The sequence below is a fragment of the Artibeus jamaicensis genome, unplaced genomic scaffold, assembly GCF_021234435.1.
Source record: "Artibeus jamaicensis isolate MK-2021 breed Jamaican fruit bat unplaced genomic scaffold, CSHL_Jam_final contig_387, whole genome shotgun sequence".
Lineage (NCBI taxonomy): Eukaryota > Metazoa > Chordata > Mammalia > Chiroptera > Phyllostomidae > Artibeus > Artibeus jamaicensis.
In genome coordinates, this window is record NW_026521812.1 from 5,944,108 (window position 1) to 5,969,439 (window position 25,332).

Sequence of the window (25,332 nt, forward strand, 5' to 3'; positions counted from 1 at the left end):
AATGATAGTCTCAGTTTGATGCTTCAGAGTCATGAAATTTCAGCACTATAACCTCAAGTGTCTTTATCCCAAGACAGATAATGATTTAGCATCTAGTTCATTTATTTAGTTTTAATTTAAAAAACACTCATAATTTTCAAAGCATATAATTCATTAGCACTGATGCTGATTGATGCCAATGTAATTTTTAAAAGTATCTAGCAACTTATAATTTTATGATAATTAGAAGAGTTTGTTGCTTTTCATAGCTAACTTACATTATATATATGACATATACTAATAGCTGACATTTACTGGAGAACTGAAGAGCTCTGAATGGATTATCTCATGCAATTTTTATAAGAATCTATATGAAGTAGGTATTATGGATGTTGCCAATGTTACAATGGGAAATGCAAGCTTATAGATAGGTTTATAGAGGCTAAGTAATTTGCCCAAAGTTTCACAGGTAGCTAGTGCTTGAGCCTTGATTCCAGCCCCAGGTCTACTGTGGAGGTCCTGAACTACTAAGATAAATGATTCATTGTCCTTGCCTTTATCTTTGTATTAGATATCTAGAACTTCTTTTTACTCAGTGATAATTGTTCTGATATTTCAGTTTTTTCAAGAAAAGGACTGGCAAAAGAGGATTAATAATACTTAAAGCTCAGAAAGAGAGGAAGACGACAGAGGATGACCGACCCTCTTATGTCTCAGCAGTTGAAGTAGCGAACAATAAGGAAAACAATGGAATAGCGGTCTGAACTTAGTTCAGTTACACTGCATATGACCACATGCCTCTCACTTTTTCATAACTGTCCTAGAAGTTCGGGGTCTAGGTTTTGAGAACCAGCTTGGTAACTTGTTATGTGACCTGCAGTCACTTATTCAACCTCTCTGGGCCAAAGTGAGGCCTAGAACTGGACTACAGGGTATAGGATTAATCGGATAATCTAGAAGACCCCTGTTGTCTCTGAAGTTCTTTATAATCACTAAACCTCAAGAATGAAAAATGTGCTTTATGGTTTAAATCTATTTTTGTTCTCTTTAAAAATAATGCTGATATATTTAAAAGTACAAAATACAGAAATAAAAGAAGAGACACTTTCACATTCACCAGGAATAAAACATTAACGACACTGCTTGCTATAGTCTCATCCCCATCTCTCCTGCCGTGTTCCCCCTGTGTCTTTTCATGATGTACTTTATGTTCTACTTTATTCTTTTCAACTGCTGTGTAGTATTCCTTTCAAATACTAAAACAGCGTATCTGTTTCCCTATTGAGGCACACTATCTTTTTTTTTTTTTAAGATTTTATTTATTTATTTTTAGAGAGGGGAAGGGAGAGAGAGAGGGAGGGAAACATCAATGTGTGGTCACCTCTAACGCACTCCTTGCTGGGGACCTGGCCCACCACTCAGGCATGTGCCCTAGACTGGGAATTGAACCTGCGACCTTTTGATTCGCAGGCCAATACTCAGTCCACTGAGCCACTCCAGCCAGGGCTGACCACTGAAGTTTTTAGAAGTATGTTTTTAAAAATTTCCAGAGTGTGGATGTGTTTATGGATGCGTATATGTGTGCAATTCTCAGGTAGAGAGGGCATTTTTCTTTAGTTCAGATTTCCTGTTTCATTCCATTGTGGGGAGATAGAATATAGTCTAAGTAAGAGATTCTTTTGCATTTCTTAAAACTTAATTTGCAGCCTAATATATAGTCCATTTTCATAGTAGTTCTTTTGATATTGGAAAAGCATGTTACCCTTTCATTGTTAGTTGCAGGTTTCTGGTGTTGTCCCCTTGATCAATCAGACTTACTAATTATGTGGGTAACGTCTCTATTTCCAGTACTTGTTTAACTGCATGTAGGAATGTTGAAATCTTTCCCTGTAATGGTTGACTTAAGAATTTCTTTTTGTATTTCTGCAAGTTTATGTTTATAAAATTTGAGGCTGGATTATTGGATGCATACGTGTGCAGGCTTACATACTCTTGGATCCTCACCCCTTTCATCATTACATAGTACCTCAAATTAATTTTATTTGATAGTAACATTACTATACTAGCTTTATTTTGGATAGGATTTGCCTGGACCAGCGGTTTTTAACGGTTTTTTTGTCTCACGGCACACATAAACTAATTAATAAACTTCTGTGGCATGCTAAAAATATATATATATTTGCTGATCTGACAAAAAAATAAGTATAATTTTTGAGTGATTCCCACCAGATAATGATTGCTGTGTTGGCTTTTGTCAGTTTTTAATTTGACAGTCTAGGGGAAAAGAGGTCAGTGCCTCTGACTAATAGTCAGGGATAGCATGTTTTGAAAATTCTTCCTGTATATTGGTTGAAAATCACTGGTCTAGACTTTTTATTCTTTGACTCTTCCTGTTTTCTTTTCCTTTGCTTTTAAACATTGTATATTTATGTCTTTGAGGGGTTGTGTTTTTTAATACCATTTGAGGATTTTGTCTTCTCATTGGTCAGTTTAGGCCATTTATTTCACATGATTGATAATATATGTAGCTATATAGTGTTGTCTAAGTTTGAGTTGTCATATTTTTCTGTTTACTTGAATTTATTTCCTTTTTAGTTATTTTATTATTATTTTTTTAGAAATGACCCTGAAGTGTTTTATATACTTGACTTAATGAAGTCCATATTAATCATTATGCCTGCCTCCTGCTTTCCCTGTCTCGTTTGGCACTCCTTTGTTGAATGTCTGATCTTATTTTGGAATGGTACAAAACGAAGCAGTTTCTTATCTATGTGACGAGTCCCTCTCTGATTCTACCACGCAAAGGAAATGAAGTCACTGTGTGACTCGAAGCAGAGTTGAAAAAGTGTCTGAAATGAAAAGCAACAGTGTACTCCTTTAATTCACTACAACTTAAATTGGTTGGGAGCGCATAGGAGTCTAATGACGATACATTTACAGACAGATTATCTTTTCAGCTAATAAATGTTTACTTAATATTCCATTTGTGAATGAATTTCTGAGACAGTAGATACATTTGAAATGTGTTGCACAAACCTTTTTAACTGTCAAGTACAAAGCAAAATGGACTTTGAATAGACTGCAGTGATGGGATCGCGCAGCAGGTTCATGTGCCAGCGGTTCACTGGAATTCCAGGCACTGACTTTATTTATGCCTCACCACCGGGCATAATTCATCTGTGTCATGACAAGTGTTATAACAATACAGACATTATAAGTTGTATTCCCTGTTTTCATTAATTTCTCTTTTACCCAGTCCTTCCCATTTAGATTCTCTGATTGCTTGCTTAGTATCAGCAGTATGGGTCTCATGCTCATCAGACTTGCTGTTATTACTTCTTTAGGAGCAGCGCCCAAAGACAGCCATCACATGGTTTGTTTCCCAGTTCCAGTGCTGCCCCTAGACAGATTGGCTGATATGCTGATGCTGCTTATCTGTAGTTCTGTATCTCTGTATCGGAAGTTGGTGTCTGAGGACTATTTGGGGAAGTACGTTGTGAGAAACTGTAGCTATTAATGAAATTGCACACACTCAAGGAAGATAAATGCAATGTGGAAATAAATACTTTTTCTTTATTTGGTTTGAGAGATTGAATTTGATTCCGTTTGTTTACTGTCATTAAAGATTCTGCCTATCATGGCTTTTCCATGTCTATAGTTATTGTTTATTTTTTCTTGTGTATGTACATTTGTCTCATTTTCTGTTAGACCTTCAGATTACAGCATGCCTCCTGAAGAGGGTCTAAGCATCTTCCTGGGGGACCCTTACAACAGTAGAGGGAAGCATGGATGTGCAGGAAGTCTGAGGAGTTGGATTGGCCTGATCTATAGGGAACTTTTTTAGAGTAGGATGATGTTCTAGAAAGCCTCAGATGCCAGGGTGGGAAAAAGCTCATCTTAGAGCCAAAGGGAGCTGGGGAGAAATGGACCAGAGATTGCCAAGTCATCAGGATACAGGTACTAGCAGGGATTAGAAAGCTATTTACATTTTAGAACGTGGTAGATAGCTATGTGGCTACAGTAAATGAACGGGAACTTTTTATTCACTGCGTTGGTCAGGATGCGTATCGATGGTCTTTACAGATAGAATTTGATCAGTGTGATTAGAGCATTGAGGAAGTTAGGCCATTTCCTGTTGTGTTACCTGTCAGAACCTTTGATCAATGAAAGGATCCCTTTTAAACCATTTACTATAAATGTTACTGTATTAATTTAATTTTTCCCAAAATCAAGAAACATGATTCTTGGAAAAATTTTTGTTTGGTACCCTAACATCATCTCTGCTCCTCAGATTACTCCCTTAGCAGAGGTAGATGCACACACGAATGCATCGCTGTGTATCCGCCTGTAGCTCTTCTTCCTTCCCACTCTCTGCTTTTAATGGCTTTTTCTACGTTCTTTCTCCTGTGGGCCATCTGAGCCTATTTGTTTTCCAACCTTGGAAATTAAATAAAGGCTGCCCAGGGAGCCAAGGCAGCATCATTTCAAAAACCAATTATTCTCTTTGAAGTTTACATTCTTTGGGGGAAAGACAGTATATGTTAATATTAGGTGGATAAAATTGCTTCTCACACAGTATTTATGAGCATAAGTATTGGATAACAGTGCATTTTTAGAGAATGATTATAGTTATAAGTAAAAAAATACAGAAATGGCTTGATTTTAATATTATTTTTGGCTTACATAACAGTCGGCTTATTGCTAAACCATGCATTAATTTTGATGCGAGGCCTAGTTTTTCTTTGTGCATCTGTTCCAAATTTTTGTATGAAGCATTTTTCACTGTAGTTAGTGCAAATTACATTTATACTTTATATGAATTTATCATCTATTGATAATAAACTAAGATCTCAACTTTTTTTGGAAAAAAGTCTCGGAGGATTGTTGTATTTTTAATGAAGAAACTTGATAATTTTGGTTCTTTGATATGTCAGTTTTTATCTCATTGAGATATCTATTGGTATTGATGAAGTCCTTTCGTACCAGAGTTTAATCGTAAAGAATTTTAAGGAGTCTTTTGGATTCTGCATGCTTGTTGCAGAGACTCAGCCTTAGGACTCTTGTAATAATTCTGAAGTCATTTGCATACTCGGTGAGTTAGAACAGTGGGGTTCTTCCCTCCAAGGAAAAATACAGTGAGGTTTCATTGAAGCCGTAGATCTAAAGTCAGGACATCTATGTTTCCTTTTCTTTTGACTCTTTGGATATCTTGGGAAAGTCACTTCTCATTTTTCTTCCATTCTCAGATTGCAAAGTAAGAATGAAAATGCTTGCTTCCTCTGTTTCTAGCATTGAGCTAGGTTTACTATGGCTGATAAGTCTGTATGTTTTTTTTTTTTTAAGTCTGAAAATAAACGTAAAAGTTCCTGCAAGACCTTGGAAGCATGCATGAATGTGCACTCTGCGTTCGAGTTGCTCACATTTTTCTCTGGCATCTGAAAGTCGTTCCCACGTGTTGATTTTGCCTGAGAACTGAGGGCATTGTTTCTGCCCACACAGGAATGTCAGTACCATTTTTCTCAGTGCTGTGAATAAGGCTATCAGAATGCATATTCTCTCGTCAGTGTTCCGATGATAATTTGTCGCAGGAAGGAGAATGTCCTGGTCTTCTTGCCTTTTTTGTGTGTGTAGACCCACTGCAATCCAGTTTTACATTATCACTTTCCACTGTGCTTTGTTTATGTACTTGATTGTTTATGTCCACTTCACCCTCTAAGGTTATTCTTTCAGACCTCTAGTGTGACCGCCACTAGGTTTACTAATTAAATAGTTTTCACTCTCTTTGTATTTGTGGGGGATCTGGAAGTTGTGGCACTCAAACCTTCTACAAACAAGTGTTAGATTTAACTATGGTTTGGGAAGCAGGAACGATTTATTGGCATGTGTTATGTGCAGTTTAAAATTCCAGTGACAGAGGTCCAAAAGGATGTCTCTGGCTAACTGTCCATCTATCCTTTTAGCTTAAAAAATGCTTCAAAAAGGATTTAAGGTAATCATTCTCTCCAGTGATTTAATTTTTATTTATGAAATAGGAAAAGGCTATCATGCCATGAGAATACTCAAATACTCTGGTCCAGCTTGAAAAACACTGGGGTTCACAAGAGGAGAGTGGGGCTTCCTCAAGTCATTCTTTAGCTGGCGCTCAGGACCCCATTAGGTATGACCGCAGACTGTCTTGGATCTTTTGCTCCTGGATTTTCCGAGTCCCCCCACTGCCAGGCACATGGGTCTTCTAATCGGGCACACTCTGAATTGTCTGTCTGTTCTTCAAGTTTCTGATTAGACCATCTCTACATTCTTAAATATTTCCCCATGTACATGTTGCTTCCTATCTTTTAATGTCCAACTTAACTCCAGCTTTCAGAATGTTTTTTTCTTCCTCTGAACTTGTTTGCTCCATTAATTTGGTGATGAATCATGCACGGCCTTGTGAAAGAATCTTTTGTATTGAACAACTGCTAACTTTTGAATTGTTTGATTCTCCTCCTGCCTGTATTGTTTCTTCACCTAGATTGTTAGTTCCTTGGAAAAAGAACTTTCTTCTCTCTTGCCTTAGGGTGTTAACTTTGCCTATAGCACATTACTCCTGGAGAGTAACTGTTGATTTATTTCTCTCTACTTTCCCTTGCATGTATGAAATATCCATCCTTCTGATCTAAGCTAAATGGTCACATTTGCTTACTTAAGGTTCCTACTTTTCTCGTAGTCTTCTCTAATTAGAAAAGAAAGATTTGAGTGTATGTATATGTGTATATATAATCCACTCCCTCTCCCACTTCCTCTGTCCCATTGCTCCTTCTGCTTACTACTGCCCTACTTTTTTAAACACAAGCTGGGGCAAAAGTGGGTTTACAGTTGTTAGTATGAGAAACAGTTTATCTTTGTATTATTATTTTCTAAAAGTTTATTCTCGTTATTTATTATTGTATATATATATATTACTGTATATTACTGTATATATATTACTGTATATTTTCCATATGAACAACTGAAAACCCACTTTTGCCCCACCCTGTACTTGGGATGGCAGGCTAATTTTTTGTAGAAAGATTTCAAGGGCTTAAATAAGTAAAAATACTTATTTTTTTAAGTTAAATTTTATTTGATTATGCTATTAAGTTGTCCTGACTTTTTCCGCTTAGCTTACCCAGCATACCCCACTCACTCAGGCAATTCGCACCCCTCCCCCGCTGTTGTTCACGTTCATGTCCATGGGTCACATGTGTAAGTCCTTTGGCTACTCCCTTTCCTGCACTGTACTGTACATTCCCATGGCTGTTCTGTAACAACCTATTTGTACTTCGTGATCCCCTCACTTATCACCCATTCTTCCACACCCTCCTCCCATCTCTTTATCTTTAACTTAGCATTTTAATTATGATGTGTCTTGGGGTGGGCCTCTGCTTCCGTCCATCTTGTTTGGGACTCGTTGTGCTTCCTGCACTTGATATTTCCTTCACCAAATTAGGGGAGTTTTCTTTCATTATTTTTTCAAATAGATTTCCAGTTTCTTGCTCTTCCTCTTTTCCTTCTGGCACCCCATGCTATGAAGTGTATGTTGGCTTGCTTAAAGTTGTCCCACAGGCTGCTTACACCGTCCTCATTTTTTCAGGTTCTCCTTTGTTCTTGTTCCAATTGGTTGTTTTTTTGGTTTCTTACGTTCCAAATCCTTGACTTGATTCTCAGCTTCATCCAGTCTACTATTGTTTCCCTGTAAATTGTTTTTTATTTCAATTAGTATATCCTTCATTTCTGACTAGATCTTTTTTATGCTGTTAACATTTTCACTAAATTCCTTTGAGCATCCTTATAACCAGTGTTTTGAACTCTGCATGTGAGAGATCCTCATCTCCATTTCATTCAGCTCTTTTTCTGGAGTCTTGATCTGTTCTTTGATTTGGGCCATGTTTCTTTGTCTCTTCATTTCGGCAGCCTCCTTGTGTTTGTTTCTGTGGATTAGGTACTAGTACAAAGCAAAGAGATTGTCTGCTTTGACTCCGTGTCTTGGTAGTGTGGCCTAATGTAGTAGGTGTCCTGTAGGGTCCAGTGGCACAGCCTCCCCCATCACCCAAGCTGGGTACTCGAGGTGTGCCCTTTATGTCTGTTGAGTACACCCTCCTTTTAGAGTTGCGCCTTGGTTGTTGCTGGGAGATCAATGGGAAGGATCTACCCAGGCCAGTCAGTTGCAAGAATTGACTGTGACTGCCTACTACCAACCTCCACTCTCCGAGGAGGATCTGCTGTGCAGGGCAGGGTGGCGGTGCTCTCATGTGGTCTGTAGCTGCCAACTGGGTGTGCTGGCCCTGGGGGTTTCCTGGGTAGTACAGACCAAGGTCAACCCCACCTGTGTGTTGCCTGGGGCCGCCTTGCTCAAGTTATAAAGCAATCTGAGATGGCTGCTACTATATCAACCTTAGAGATTCCCAGGTGCCAAGGTGTGCATCTAGACTGCTGGTTCTGTGCCTGGGAATCACTGAGGCCAACTGCTGCTGGTATGAGAGGATTTAGGAAGTTGTGAAGCAGGAGCCAAGAGCAGCCATCCATATGGAAAAGCAGCTTGGGTGGGCCTGTGAGTTGGGTGGGGCAGAGTCTCTGGGGATTCCCAAGGCAGGTCAAACACTATTAGCCAGGTTGATAGTATCTTAGATATGGCACCAGTCTGCCAGCTCTGTTGGGGAAGGGCCAGAAAAGGGACAATGGTCTCTGCTTGCCTTGAAGGCAGACACCTCAGCTTCTCCCTGCATGCCACTGGTGCCCCTCAAGGCACCTCCCCTGCACCATAGTCCAGAGACAGTGAGTCTGAGTAGGTGAGTTCATATGTGGGTTCTTTAAGAGGTACTGCTGGGGCTCCAGAACTCTTCCACCTACTCAATCCCCACTGGTTTTTGCAGCCAAAAGTTGTGAGGACTTATCTTCCTGGCACTTCCTGGGGTGGGGGCCCAGGTATGGGGCTCGGACTCCTGGCTCCCTAGATATTCCTTCTAAATTTTGACCCTCCATACTCGGATATGGGACCAGCCCATTCTGTGGCTGTGCCCCTCCTACCAGTCTGGATGGATGTGGTTTCTTTAATTCTGTAGCTGTCAGACTTCTCCATTCAATTTGATTTCTGTCTGTTCTGAGTGATTGTCATTCTATATTTTAGTTGTACTTTTGTTGTGGTTGTGCAAAGGGGTCAGCCATATCTGAAAACAATTTAGTAAATTTTTATAAAAGACTATATGAAACTGCTAGGGATGATAGTGATAAAGAGTGGGTAAGATATGTATGGTCTTGGCTCCGAAAGAATGAAGAGTTTGGGGGCAAATGCAGACTCCCAGAAGCCTAAGAGTTCTTTCACTTAGATGTGGGCTCTCTGGTCTGATTACTTGCTCTGAGTGTAGGCTGGGCTTGGTGAGAAGAATATACAACTACTTTATTTCCTGCCTCTTTTTCTCTAGTGTCTCCTCTTCTCTCCATCAAACTAAAGAACGATGTGGTTTTATTTCTCAGCTCTCAAGAATTCGACCACATGCTTCCTCTTTTCCATCCTCCCTCCCCACTTTTGGTTTCAAACTCTGGGGCTTGCCTTTTTTTGCCCTTGCTTCAATAGTATGTCAAAAGTATTGCACTTGACACTTGAAAGTGACTTGTCACTATGAGTAACCATCCTGATGTAATTTTGAAGGCAACATGCATCTCTTTCTGGCTCTCGTTACACATGCTGCCAGGCAAGCTTGACACCTCACTGCTGAAGAACTTCTCACTGTAGTCTCAGGGTGGTAGTACAGTAGGCACTGGATCTTTGAATTATTTTTTCTCTTAGAATGAAAATTATTTGAAAGTTGAGTAAGACTGGAAAAAATGGGAGAGGGAAAGGTTATTTTCAGAATAAATTTGCATTTCAAAATCTGTTCAGGCACATTTTTCTCACTCTAATAATTAAAAATTTTAAAATCTTTGTCAGAGTTCATAAAAATGAAGAAATAATAGTCTCATTTAACAAAACCCATAAGAAATCTTTCGTTAAATTTGTTCTGCTTAGAATCTGTTTGTTTCTGTTACTACTTTATTTCCAGTCTCTTTTCCTTGCTGCTGTCCTCTCCTGGCCTGAGCTAATTAAAGATGCTACAGTTTTTATTTCTCAAGTGTTAGGAAATGTTGCTGGATATTCTCCACCTTGATCCCATCTTTTTATTCCCCACTTCTCCCTTAAGATTCCTGTGGAGATGTGTGTAGGGCTCGATGGGCACAAGGATTTGGGAATCTTGCCTCTACCTGTGAGTGTTGTTTATTTCATAAAAGCCGGGGCTGTTCTGTTCATCTCCACAGCAGGATACGTACCCTGTGACCCAGAAACGTGGACAGAATTAGCATTCCTATTTACAGCGCCGTAATACAATATGCTAGCATTCGGATCTTAAAGGGATTGAATGTGATGTAACATAATAACATATGATTTATAAAAAGCACTAGATTTCTCAAAAGATTTCACCAAGGTGGCTAAATGACTAAAGTATGGATATATGATCTGTCAGAATGCCAGGGTTTTTTTTTGCATAATTATGTTCTATAACAGAGATAAATATTAACTCTGTTAGAAAAGTTAGGATTAGAAAAAAGAAAAGTTAGGATTAGGAAGATTACTGAATTTTTAAAGGTCACACTTTAGAGAGGCATCTCAAGACGAAAGCTGCATTCCAGCAGTTCACCAAACTGCGTCTTGTAACTGTACTTCATTGGATCACATGGCCTCTTCCTGCTTTGAAGGGGAGTGATTTTGTGTATCATCTACTTATTCACATGGAGAGAAAATTTAACCTGAGTCTTAACACTATTTTTCATATTCATCGATCTCTTTCCATATTTTTGCCAGCAACAATTGAAAGATTATCAAATAGGAATGCTCTACTAAGCTATTTTTCTATAGCACAGAAAGCCTGTATGAATCAAATGTCAAAATTCATTCTGGGCAAATAGTTTACAGAGAATGTGCTAGCTACAGAAGTTTTCTGCTTATGGTTTTTGAAGTAAGTTTTAATGGAAGTAATTTTTTTTAAATAGTTAAAATTGGATATGTTTTTCTGGCTAGATATTTAATACTAGTCTCTTTATTTATTAGTTAGCTCTCTGTCTTTTAAAGGAGATTATACTTTTTAGCAGATTTATGTCAACTGTTTCTATTCAAAGTGAATAATAGAAAAAGTTGTACAAAAAATGTTGAAGCCTTCATTTCTTAAAAATTATTTTAATGATATGGCTGCTAAACTCTTTTAGTGCTAATATATAATTTTTAAGAAAATCAGACGTTAAGGAAGTCATATTTGTATAGTAGTTTACAAATGTGCTTTCAGAATATTATTTAGTTAAATATATCTTGTGTGTTTGGATATAATTTTATCCTTAAATATTGATTTGGTTCCTACCTTTGCTGAAAGATTAAAAGTAGGAAATATTTGTCCTTTTAAGTTGCTTATAAATTTTTCTTTCAAAGGTCAACTTTATATGCAACAAGAATATGAATGTAATTGATAAGTATGTTTATGTTTTCGATAAATAATACAAGAGAGTAGAAGTGCCGTGTTACTCTAATTGGTAAACATCTTCATTGAGGAGGAAAGAACTCCTGGACTCTGAAGAGTGGTGTATTTAGGAAAACTCAGCAATGCTTGATTTCTGAGCAGGCGGACACACACAGAACTTCCGCCCCACTTTCCTAACTCAGGCCCCAAATTTTAAATCTGTGCTTTTCATGTTTTTTCCTATTTCCTGTTGCTTTTCCCCCTTAGACTTTTGTGCTTCAACTCTACAATGATACTATTACTTTTAGTATTATACTACTACTACTATTTTGTAGCAGGATAATACACAAAAAAAAAATCTATGCTTCCTGCCTACTTCGCTCAGCTAAGTAATGAGCAGGTCAGCAGTTTGAATGGATGGATGCTTCAGTGTATGAATGAGTTACCTGGACTGCCTTCTAATAGAGATTTGCATTTTGAAAGAAACTTGTTCTTTCTAAAGAAACATAAATGGTAGAATTCCACCCATAATGCCAAGGGAAATGAAAAAATTAAGTCAGTTTGTGAGGGGGCTAGAGGGCTGGATTTGTGGCATGTTTGGGTCGGCAAGGCAGCCTTTTGGGGAGATGCTCCTCAGGGCCACACTCACCAAACACTTCCAGACTTTTCTGCTTCTGAGTCCCCATTTTCCTCTCTGATGCTTGACAGTTTTTCTCCTTATATAGTTGAAATAATTGATGGCATGTGTGTTTTAGGTTAAGCAAAGCCTTAAAAAGCCCCCCCCACCCCCCAACAAGATGAACACAAACCTCATTGTCACCTTCTCTTTGTTTCACTTTAGTTTGTTAGTTGTGTACCAAGAATGGAAAACTTTTATGGGGAAATGTGTCAAGCTCAATGGAAACACTGTTGCCTCAGATCAGTGTGTGTAAAAAACTTGAGAGATCTCAAAATGAATTGTATTTTATTCTCAGACTGCCCATAAATTGCTTGTCATTGAATTGGAGAACCAGAGATTCAGGTGGTGAGGGATAAGGAAATTAGTGTTGCTAAGAAACCTTCTCAAGATCTCTCTCTCTTTGTATTGGATCTTGTTTCCCTCTGTGTTATAATTATCATAAAGTAAATATGTTAGTGATTAAGATTATTCTCTATTGCATCTTGACTTCCACTTTGGTCAGCTGTAAAAAGTACTTTAAACACTCCTGGTCAGTAGAAGTGGGGCTAGTTTTATTGAGCCTGGCTTGTGTTTTTGTATGTTATGATTTCTTTTTCAAAACTAGTGTCAAATGTAGTTGTTATTAAAGATTTGCCAGATAAATTTTATGTTACCAGGCTGTACGAACCAATCATTTTAAAAAAAGGATCCTAAGTGAAAGCTTGAGCAACTGATATATTATCCATCAAGACCCGCAAGGTCAGAAAGGGAAGTTGCCAGATGAAAGCTGTGGGCTGAAGGACTTGGGCTGCGTGAGGGCAGATGGTCTTAACTCTGGAGAGGAGGTCTGTTTGCATACCTCGGTGTCAGCCTTGCCTCCAGGTCAGAACCCTTGGTTAAGCTTTTTTAAAATATGGGAGCACAGAGGATTTTTAGAGCAGTGAAACTGCTCTGTATGGTACTATAATGATGGATAGATAACACTGCATGTTTGTCCAGACCCACAGAATATGCAACACCCAGAGTGAACCCTAATATTAACTGTGGGTTTCAGGTCATTATGATATGTGGTTCCATCTGTTTTTGACAAACGCGCCTCTCTGTGGGCGATGTTGATGATGGGGGAGGCTATGTGCGGGGGTAGAGAGTATATAGGGAAATCTCTGTAACTTCTGTTCAGTTGTTCTGTGAACCTAAAATACTCTGAGAAAAAAAAGCCCAGTACAAAACTTAAGACATACAGATGCACAGGTGCCACCTTTGAAGATTCCCATTTAGTGGGTCTGTGCCAGGCTCAAGCATCTGTGCAACCCAGAGCTGAGAAACATGCCGACGCTGAGGCACACGCCCTGGCGGAGCACCTGCTCCCAGACTCAAGGTGCATTCTTCAGTCAGCTCTGTGTTAGATGCTGGCAGGGCTGGTGGGGGATTTCCTCTCAGTGGTAGGAGAGTGAGTGTAGCAGGCACCCTGCATTAGGACTGCAGGAGGTCTGACGAGCGTCCCTCCGTCTGGGTTCACTCACGCACTTGACAGCTGTTTCCTGACTCTAATTAGTGGCTGAATTTGTCTGGTTATGATTTGCTTTAAGTAATCCCCAGCATACAGTATGAGCTTGGTAAGTATCAGCTGTAATGATTATTATATTTTAAAAGCCTGACTGTGATTTTTCTAAGGATCTTGAATTTTTCTCCAATTTCTGTTGAAAATACTTAAGTGCTATGCCTTGGATAAATATATTGGATCCCCAATATTCCTATATTTTATCAATACCTTAGTGGCTTGGAAGGCCCATAATGTAAACACATACCACTTATATATCTATATGAGGGGGGCCCCAACCCCCTGGAATTTATTTATAAAAAACTGTGTATATATTCTTACATGTTTAAACTTCAGCCACCTTCAAAGTACTTTCCATTTGATGCACTACACCTATGGAAACATTTTTTCCATTGCTCAAAACAATTTTTGAACTTCTTGATTTAGATGCCTTTTAGTGCTTCTGCTGTTTTTTGTTTCACTCCTTCCACATTGGCAGGACTTTTTTCAGCTGGGGAAATAAAACAAAAAGTCGCTGGGGTGTGATTGAATGAATCGGGAGGGTGGGGCATGGGGGTCTTTCCATTTTTGGTTGAAGACTGTTGAACACTCAGCGCGGTGCACTCGCGTAAATCACCCATCATGAAATGAGCAAATGCCTTGACAGAGTCTTCAAAAAAAATTTCACTGAAGCTGAACGCCGCCTCTCACAACACCACCAGCTGGTACACCGATACAGATGGGTCTAGGGGAAGAAGCTATAGTACAAGGGACCCACGGTTTAGAAGATATTTATGGTTTTTTTGGTGAGGGGCATTCCTTCTGGTATTCACAATGGCCTTATAATGTAAAGAACTTGCTTAGACTCAAAAAGTAAACTTCATTAGTACTTTTACAAGTAAGGAAAAATCTACAAGGTTTAAAAACAATATACTTTCTGTTGAAATTTTGAATACACCAATTCCTAGTTTCAAAGCACTTAGGCTCATGCTGGAGAGGCATTGGTCATAACTAGTTGAGTTAAAAACAGAAGAATGTCAAAATGAATTTATTTACTTTACCAGTAAAATGAACTCTAGAAATAGAAATACAGTTGGATTTTACATATGAGAAACTGCAGGCTATTTGGTTCGAGCAAATGAAGATTAGATGGTCCTTCCGCATAAGCTACAATACCATTCCATTAAACTTTTATTACCAAAGGAAGGCATTTCAGGGACCACACTTTATAAACAGCTGAGCAACTGGAGTGTATTCGAACTACGGGTGTTTATTATTTCTTATCATTTAGTTAAAGTAAAAAAAAAAAGTATAATTCCTTGTGTGAGATTTGTGTGCAGATATTTACATATCACCAACAAATGTGGTTTGCTTGGCCAGTTTCAACACCCATCATCCTAGGGGTTTGGTGAGGTTTTCTGCAGCTCCCTCTCAGAGCTTGGTTTTGGGTATGCCCCGGAGTCAGCGTCTTAGTGAGAAGAGTGGGAACTGGTTTTTGGAAAAGCACTCTGCAGGCCTGTTCTGCAGAGTGCGGACAGAAAGCCTTTGAGAGGGTGCCCCTCTGCTCAGCCAGCTAATTCCTGTGTCCTGAAAACAGATGAAAACCTCAGGATTTCAGGAAAAAAAGAGCTACAGCCACATTAGGAATGTAGGGTGTGATTATGCATGAAAGATGATAAGTTCAATGTTTTATCTTTTATCTTTAATTTTTAAAACTAAAACCACCATTTATTTGCTTGGGGGGGGGGCTGGTGAGTGAGAGACCAAGCTACTAGACTTAAATTTGTGGTTGCTTGTTTGTTTGTGAATAATACTGGTGGCAGATTTCTGTTGTTTTTGCCATTTTCCACATAGCATAAAGATGAAACATCTTCTTCTGTCTTGTTTGTGATCACAACTTAACTGGTTGCTTATGAGAGAAATTGTGTACTTGGTTAAGAATTCTAAAACATTCCAAAACCCAGAAGGCTAGGGTGGAAAAACATTCCCTTTGAATAGTCTGTTTAGACTAGGAAGCGCTGTGCTCACGAAATAGGGTCTTACTTAACAATGTAAAAGAATGGCAATACCTGTGTCCTTGAGATAATTAAGGTATGTATATGAGCCTACAAGCTTCTAGCTGCATTCGGATTGCCTTTAAAATTATTGTGGGGTACAGTGACTAGAGGGTATTGTGCAGTCTGTTCTGGCCTTGTGTTTGTTTTTGCCTTAGCAACAGCCTTTTTTAATTTCGAGCACTTAAAACTGTGTCGAATACTATTTTATGTCGTTCATGTCAACAACACTGCGAAATTCCCCCAATGTTCTGTCATAATCCTCTGAATCCCGTGGAATGGAAGAGAAGTAGAGGTTGTATGATGAGCTGTGAGACAGTTTTTTCTCTTTTTCCCACCCTTCCTTTTTATAGCCTGGTCTTGAAGGAGTACTACCTAAGAGAAATTTCTCTTTTTCATTCTTTGTAGTGATTTATAACAAACTTACAGGCTCACTTAGCTTTGATAATACATGTTAGTCTGTCTCTCTCTCATCAATGGATATATGTATATACAGTTTGCCTGATTGCTAATGAGAAATAAATTTGAAAAATTTTTCAGCTGCTTAAAAAGACATGTGTGTATACATGTACATGCATTTGTGTGCATACACACATTTATTTTGTCATATTTACATGTTTATATTTATAATACATACACATCTTTTTTGGAGTATTTGAAAAAATTTTTCAAACTTAATTCATATTAATAATCAGGAAAATGTTACTTAAAACCTTCCTTTACTATAAGTGATTTATTTATTTCTGGAATTAAATTTTTAGCACGTACACTCTAAATCATTGGATGTGGGTTCTTCCTTTATGTTGGGGTTTAAATGAACTTTGGGGCACAGGTGTGTTGAGGGCTCGTGCAGATTGGTAGGAAAAGAATGATCCGATAAACAATGGCCTTAGACTGTTCGGACACTTTTCCCTTCTGTATAGTTTTCTTTGATTTCCTCCACCCTCCATGACAATGCATCAGTTGTTGTGTTTGCTCTTTACATACCTTTCTTTCATTGGCCTTTTATAATTTGCATAGTGTAGTTTAGAACTTGCGCAAAATACATAGTTCAAGGGCTGCGATGTATGGATCGCATTGTGTGCTTCCCAGGCCTGTCTCCTCGGTGCACAATAACTGCAGTGTGGAGGAACCTACACGGAGACAGTGATGGTGTTTTATAAAACGCCAGTGGTGTGTGGCGTTAACTGCAATCTGCCGGGTAAGCACTTGCACAAATTCCTTCAAGTTGAGAGGCCTCCAGAAATGTCATGTTTTGGACTCAATAATGAATGCCACAAATAACAGCGCAGGCACGGGGGACTTTGCTCAGCGTCTCAGATTCCAGCCTGCCTTTCTTCAGCTGGGTCTGCAGTAGATTGCTTTGCCTTTTTTTTTTTTAAGTTCCCAAAAGCTAGTCTTTCAGTCTTTGAATACTATACTTTAAGCCCATCTAAATTGTCTTGTTTTTTCTCTCTCCTTTGGATAGCTCTCTAATGTATTATGCAATCTTTTAAAGGAAAAATAATCTGATACCTGAAAAGTAGATTGAAGGACTTTTTTGTTTATTTGGTTTTTAAACTATTGATTTTATATTGCTGATCAGTGGTGTAAATGGGGTTAGGGAGAGGCAGATGGGAAAAACAGATTGTAAAGCTTTTTGGTATTTAAGATATAGAAAGTCAGATTTCTCTTTGAGGTGTACTTGGAGAGTTTAGTAACAGTTCTGTGGTTTTAATTGTTTAATTACTTGGTGCTCTATTACCAGAGTAGAGATTTAAGCAGTTTGTACTCTGTACAGATTCTGCCTAAGAAGGGATACAAAGCCAAGGCAGCTTCACATTGCAAGAGGAAATTAACAGTGAAATGGAGGACTTGCTGAAGGAATGTGTGGACACTGAGAAACCCCACCCTCCCCTTTTTCATAAATGTGGGATCTGGCCTGCTTGTCTGCTCTTGTCAGTCCACTAGTTCCCAAGAAATATTTGGAAGTCCTCTATATTACTAAAGAAGAGTTTAAGTGCAATGTAAAGTTTTAAAAATAAAATGTGGATCTGTGGCTGTTCTTCCCCCAGAACCTATTTGACAGTGTGTATTTGGTTTAGTTCCATGAATATCTATGGGTTGGTAGCCCATGAGCTAGATCCGCAGATTGCATTAGGCTGCGAGCTCTAAGGCCTGAATTCTGGACTCGACTTTGCCAACTTTTTGTCTGGCTTCATGGCACCGAGCCATTCCATCCAACAGATATCTTGGCCTACTGGTGAGCTAGTTATTCAGTTAGGTGCTGCCAGAGGAGACTTATTTTTGCTTAAGGAACTCAGTCTCCAGAAGTAATAAATCTCAAAAGGAGTAGAGTGTAAGAGTAAGTACCATAAATATCAAGTAAATTGCAGGAAAGAGAAAGATGCATATTCGGAGAATGGAATCGGCTTCACCTGGAAGGAGTATTTAGCCATTTGTTTAGAGATAGGGTTTCAGCAGTTGGAAATCAATGTAAAATAGAAATTTAGAGTATTTCTTGGCAAATCAATATTTTTTTAATTTAATTATTTTTCAAGTACAGTTTTCTGTCTTTTAATCCCATCCCAGCCCGCCCTCCCGTGCTCCCCACCCCCCTTCCCTAGCCACCCCTGTTAATTTTTGTCCATGTGTCCTTTATACTTGTTCCTGTAATAGTTTTTTTTTTATCTGGGTCAGTACCCCCAAATTGCTATAACATCAGTGAACAGCACATGCATTGGTACCTTTGATGCAAAATATATGTACATTTCGCTTAGTTAACAAAAGTATATTTGTAGTACTTTCATGCAATACAATTTATGTTGTTTGTAAAAAAAATCAAAATAATAATAGGAAAAAATAAGAATTCATTTCTTTAAAAGAAATCCAGGAAATCAGACTGAAAAGTTAGATCATCTAAACTCTGTAACCTCATTTTCCTCATTTGTGAAATGAGGTTGGGTGACTTAACTGTGAAAATTCTTTAATTATATTTAAAATCAATTACTATTTTTAGAGCAGCTCAGAGAGGTCCTGTGATTTCAGGTGCCTTTTAATGAATTCATGTAGTGTGTCAAACATTTTAAGTGCTTTAAAATGTTTCTTTAACCCTGGATGGTGTGGCTTAGTGGATTGAGTGCCAACCTGAAAACCGAAGGGTTGCCATTTCAGTTTCAAGTCAGGGCACGTTCCTGGGTTGTGGGCCAGGTCCCCAGTAGGGGGCGTGTGAGAGGCAATCACACATTGATGTTTTCCCCCCTCTCTTTCTCCCTCCCTCTCCTCTCTCTAAAAATAAATAAAATCTTTAAAAATGAAACAAAATACGCTTTACTTAATTCTCTTATCACCATTATAAGGTGGGTATATTTATTTTAAGAAGAGGGAACTGAGGCATGACAAAGTTCAATAACTTGTCTGAGGCCACACAGCTGTTAAGGGGTAGGGCTAGTGTTCTCGGGTTTTATTATGAATTATGCCTTGATTCCTCTCTTCCACATGGTGAGAATTATTATTTACGGAGTGTGTTGTGAGCAGTGTGAAGGTGAAGAAGAAGTTGTGAGCCAGTGGGTGGTGTTACTGTCAAAGCATAGGCAAGCACGTGTGATCGCAGGTTAGTGCCTATAAAGAGTCATAACTTGGGACAGTTCATATGTAGATTTAATATGTGTCCCCTGATAATCTGATACAGTTTTTTATGAAATTAGAAGAAATATGCTATTTTGTTGGCCCTTTTCAATTTCCAAAAGCAGATCAATTCTAGGGGGTTTTTTTAAATAACATCTCTGTTATTGAAGAGAATTTTCTGTTGTATTCCCTCTTGCCTTGATGGATTCATTCATTCATTCACTTATTTTCAAGGGAATTTGTTAAAAAGAAAGTTGTCTATTTCTTTGGGCTTGCTTAATGTGTACTTCCCTCAGTAGATGCTTTTTGGGAGTAAATGGTCTTACTTTCTCCTGACCTTGCTAAGAGGAGCTGGCCCAGGAAGACCAGCCACTCCACTTGTTACTTATATCCTTCCTCCCTCAAGCGGCAGAGTTGATGGAAATAGTAATCATACCTGATTGCTGCCCTCTCATTTGTCACCGTGAGCATCAGGTGAGACAGCACCTTGGGGGACACCCTTGGTAATTTGCAGTGGCCTTTACATGTGTCACTGTGACTAACAGTATAACGATTTTTTAAAGAAAAACCTTAGTCTCAAATTTTTTCCATACACATTTTTATGTTTAATTGAGACTAAAAGTAGTAAGTCATCTTCTACTGTCTTATTTTCTTCCTCTCTTGTTGATCTTCTCAAGACTTTTTTTTAACATCATCATGAAGCCTTTTGGAGTATCGGTGGATTTTTATTCTTTTAATGAAATTTTTAATATTTTTATAATCCTTTCTTATTTCCAGTCATTCTTTTACAATTTTATTGGGATATTGTCTCTAAAGGACTTTTCTCCTTCTCTGGTAAAGAAGCAATAATTTCTTACATACTTTTTTGAGTGCTAATTGTTTTCTAATATTTTCTTCTGGTTTCTGTACCAAATTATTTTTAGAAGCAAAGCTCTTTCATTATTTTTAAATTATTCATGTCAAAATGTTTTGAATGTAAATGAGCATAAGTAATCAATGGAACAAAGTGATTATAGATTAATAGGTTTTATTTTATCTGGCTAGAGAATTATTCAATTTCCTTAATTTGAGAGATTCAGCATTTATCAACCATTATGACTTTTCATATTCCCTCTCCCTTATTCTATTGTCTTCATCTAGAATTCTTATGAGACGTATATAAACCTTCTTAATTTTGGCTTCCATATCTGAAAATTTTTAATATATTTTTGTGCATTCTGGGTAGTTTTTTCATATTCATCTTTCAGTTCACTAGTTTCCTTTTTTTAAAAGATTTTATTTATTTATATTTAGAAAGAGGGGAAGGGAGGGAGAAAGAGAGGGAGAGAAACATCAATTATGGTTGCCTCTTCAGCATCCCCCGCTTGGAACTGGCCCACAACCCAGGCACGTACCCTGACTGGGAATTGAACCGGCGACCCTTTGATTCCGCAAACCAGTACTCAATACACTGAGCTACACCAGCCAGGAGTTCACTGGTTTTCTTGGTTTATAATTTAATTATTATAGTTTTTATTTCTAGATATTCCATTTGATTCTTTTCAGAAATCTGCTTTCTGATACTTTTCCCTCGATGTTTTAAATTTCATTTATTTCTTTAAATACAAAAAACATAATTATTTTGTGTTCTGTCCATGATAATTTGATCATCTACAGTCTCTGAAGGTCTGATTCTGATACTGTGTCTAATGCTCAATAATAACTGGTTTCCTTGTGTTTGATTTTTAATTATGTTTGTTGAGAGTTCATCTGTGGAAATGCTTTGCTTCTGCCAGACAGCCAGGCACATCCAATCCAGTTTAAACTGAATTCTCTTTTTCGGTATTTTTGAATCAAAAAGACAATATTAATGCCAGTCTTCAAATCTGCATGAGGGCCAGATCCTCATAATTCTCTACCTCCTTTCTTGAGCTATGTTCTGTTGTGGAATAAGTTAGTAAGTATTTTATTTCACTTTATTTTAAACTTTATGTTTTTACTTTATTTTGTATTTTTAGCAAGAGAAAATAACCAAATTCGGAACATACTTGTGTATGGGAATGCTGCATGTGTGATCTAGCCAGAGACCCCCGCTACTGGAGAGGTACAGCGGCAGGAAGGGCAATGGATGTATGTATATAAGGCATTCTGAGCGGCGGATGAGGTGATGCATCTTGGGGCCCCCTGAGGGGCCACTTCAGGAAGATTAGAAGAGCAGACGTTTAGCAAATAAAATTTGGCCCTGCCGTATAAGTCGGTCAAAAAGGTTATCACTGATGATTTTGGGGGGGAAGGTCTCTAATTCAAATTCTTTTTGGCAGTTAGGGATGAAGTTTCTCCTGAGCCTGCGGCTAAAGTTGCCTTTAGCTTCAGGCAATCTACTACAGAGGCACATTTTTGGGCGACTTGTTCTGGATCCCCTGAGTTCCCTGTGAAACTTTCCTGAAAGTTTCACCTTCCAGAAGTTGGGTTGGTAGATTGTTCTGTATCTCATTAAACCAGTGTCAGTCTTGAGAAAAGTTCAGTTCAGTTAAATGATTATGTTTCATTTTTAAAAGATAGTGGGTTGTTTTTTAAGCCAAATTTTGAGAAGCATTAGGTTGAAGGATAGGACACTAGTTTTTTGTTTCGTCATAGAACTTCTCAGGGTATTTATCTTTCGATGCTTAGTAGTTATGCACAGTGACCAGAACTTTTCTCGTCCCGCTGTACTCCCCTTTCTGGGGATGTGGGTGTATATGTGGAGCCTCTCACGAGAGCAGTGCAACATATTTCGGCAAACACAAGTCTGCTTCCTTGATACCTTTGGGTTTTGCTTCCTGCCTTCTCATTGGCTTTTCCTCCGTGTCTGTACTACTCTGCTCTATGACTTTGTATGTGTTCGTGTCTACACATAAGTCTGTGTTTATATCTGTCTTGTATTTAAACTCCTTTTAGGAAGATGTGATTGTATCAGGTAATCTTGTCCCCAGAGCAAGACATTGTCTTTGGGTAGAGTTCTTGTATCAGGCTGTCTCGTAAGCCATTGCTCATTTGTCTTTGATTGATTGGATAAGTTACCTGATTACATCCAGAGTGGTAGGACTTTTCGGGGGATGGTGGGGAGAGTACTTCTTTTATTTTTCATCTGGGCCAGTTGAATGTAAAGTTCCTGAGACCATGTCTATCTTATGTATTGTTGTTTCCCCATTATCTTATAGAACCGATCCAGGTTAGATGTTGGATCCGTGTGTATTGAGCCTGTTAGACTGGTAAGCCCTCGTGGTCATCGGCGAGTAGGGCAGCATGTTTGTCTGTCGTATTGCATGGCCACACCATTGTGGATGGGTTACTTTTTTCATCTGTTGTATCCTTCAGTATCTTTGGAATACAAATGGGCTGTCAGACTCCAGACATCCAAAGTAAAAATTAAGTTCTTTTGAATATTCTGTTTCTCTGTCTTAAAAAAATAATTTCCTTCCTTAAGATTCATTTCAGATGTCGCAGTCTTGGTGAAGCTATGATTTTTCTTACATGCTCATTTCATTCTTGGTGTTCCTATAGCACTTGGTACACGGATCTTTCAGCAGGTGTCTCACACACAGTATTGTATTTTTCATCTTTCCAGCCAGGTTTTGAGTTCATTGAAGGTGGAGATGCTGAATGGAAGCTTAGCTGATTTGTGTGCACAGTTAAGATCTTATCAAGCATTTAAAATATCTGTTTCCTGGAGAGAGAAGGAGAGAATAGTAGAGAAGCAATCTGAGCACCTAGAAGACATGTTGGCAGTGTTTTAGATGTAGGCCAGGGAAAGAGCAGCCGGGAATGGAATTCAGCTCTGATTAAGGCACATAGTTCGGCACTTGGACATGTACTATCTTACTGGGTTAATCTGACCCTCACAGTGAGTTGTTAAAAAAGCCGTGATCTCACTTTACACTCTACTTTAGGGCGACTAAGTGGTTTTCCATTGTCACATTCGCCTATAAACAGCGACGTGCTTACAGAAGGTCGCGTGAGGGAGGGACTGGTTCTGATGGCGGCTCAGGCAGATGCCCCGCGCTGCTGCCTGTCCCCCAACACTGCGCTGGTGGGGCGAGCTGTGCGGATGCTTTCCTCTTAATCCCAGGGGGCTTCTGCCCAAGAGAGCATGTTTCTATTTTTGAAATGGGAACCAGTGAGAAATTATGATTTATTAACAAAAATTGACTGGGCACCAGTGTTGGAATGTGTTTTCCCTTTGAACTGAGGTGTATATTTATAGACAACAGTTGTCTTAAATGTCTTTTTCTCCCTAATTTCAAATAGCATTATAACCAAGTGCAGTGGTATGAATCTCCTTTCGAGTCTCACGTTTCTTCACAACGTCTACAGCTGCTCAGTTTCAGTAGTTAGCTGACTTGAAAGTAGTTGGCTTTACAGTCAGAAGTTTCAGAGAAGTACTATGTTTGAGAACTAGTATCTGATTAAAGGTCAACTCCTTATATAAGCTTCCACCGACTTTTTAGTATCTTTCTGACTAAGAAGATGATTCTTTATAGTAGATAAAATGTCCTCCGTGACTCACTTATACCTCATAATAAATGCATGGCGGGTGGTAATCTAAGTAGGTAAATGTGGCAGGAGCTATAATAGTTTGCTCCCTCTGTTATCTCAGATAAGGAAAGTTCCTAATTACGAAGTAGGCACTGAAAGAATAGCTACAGTCACTCACTATGAACCTCAGCGCGTGAAATGTCACCTCATTTAAATTAAGTATGTTATATACAGGTATTTTTTTTCCAGCTCCTGTTACGCTAGGCAGGCTTCTTCTACTCACTGGAGATTCAGGAGTGTACAGTGACATTAATGTGAGAGAAAGCAAGTTCTATCTTACATTATTGATTACCTTTAAAATATTCTTTACTGTTATTTGCAACCAAATCCCCTCCCATCTACTCCAGGCTCCTATACAGAAGAGACAATGAGCTATACTGCACATTCAGGAAATAACTGTCATGATTCGAGCCACTCTCTTCTCATACAAGTATTGTAAAATACCTCCAAATTCAGTTTTAATTGTGTAGATTAATAATTACATGCAGATCAGATAATAAAATTCAGAACCTAATTTTTAGAGCTTAAAGCAAAATTTCATATATAAATGAAATTAGTCATTTTTCATGTTCTAAACTCTCCAGCTTGTAAACAACAGGCACCAATATTGATTAGGTACGGTGGTCTGGGCTCTCTGTATGTATTATAAGTCATTTAGTGCTCACCACGCCCCGTCTGGGATGTTTTATTGGCCCCCTTGCAGAGGTGGGCAAATGGAGTGTCCCTGGTCATATAGCTTGTAAATAATGGCATGCGCTCAGAACTTCGGTGTTTGGAATCCAGATCCCATACTCTTCTTTATTATTACTGTATTTGTATGTACTTTAACTGCATGGACATAAAACACATGTTAAATGTACTTAATCATTTAATTCTCTGGATATGTAGTGATGTGAAGAGTACATTGCTTGTTATGTTGAAATGTGGTCTGTGTAGCTTTCTTCCTCTTTACTATTTGAATTAATTTATTTTTTAAAGAACTATTAGTATAAAAGGCTTAATAATAATAGTTCCAGATTCTCCTTTGCAAATGTTTCAGGCATGAATATCTTACCTCCACTCCCACAAAGAGGAGGAATAAAAGGTTAGAGGACAGAAGCAAGCCCTTGAATTGAGTTTCTTTGAAAACTATTTTTTGAAACCCCTTATCACAGTGTATTTATTTGAAGTTATTAATAAAATGTTTTTTATATCTTACTGCATATTTAAAGATACGTGTGTGGAGAACTCTAATTTTCACATGCTGCATGAACTAACAAGTACACACTTGGGTAGCTCAAGGACATTCACCCTGAGGATGGACAGGTCTGATGGCTTGTTCACTTTCCACTTGGTCCAGTGGTCGCTTACCTCCCTGTGGGGGTGGGGGAGCATGTGACCTGACTTTGCAGTTGGCCATTCCCAGGGGCGTGCATCTTAATTGGAAATGAGTTACCACTT

General features: G+C 38.5%; 1 protein-coding gene across 16 annotated transcripts in view; it reads left to right on the top strand.

The window, feature by feature from the left end:
• The window catches only part of EPB41L2 (erythrocyte membrane protein band 4.1 like 2), a 200,949-nt gene that overhangs the window by 92,175 nt on the left and 83,442 nt on the right, over positions 1-25,332 (top strand). The gene's annotated exons all lie outside the window — the stretch shown is intronic.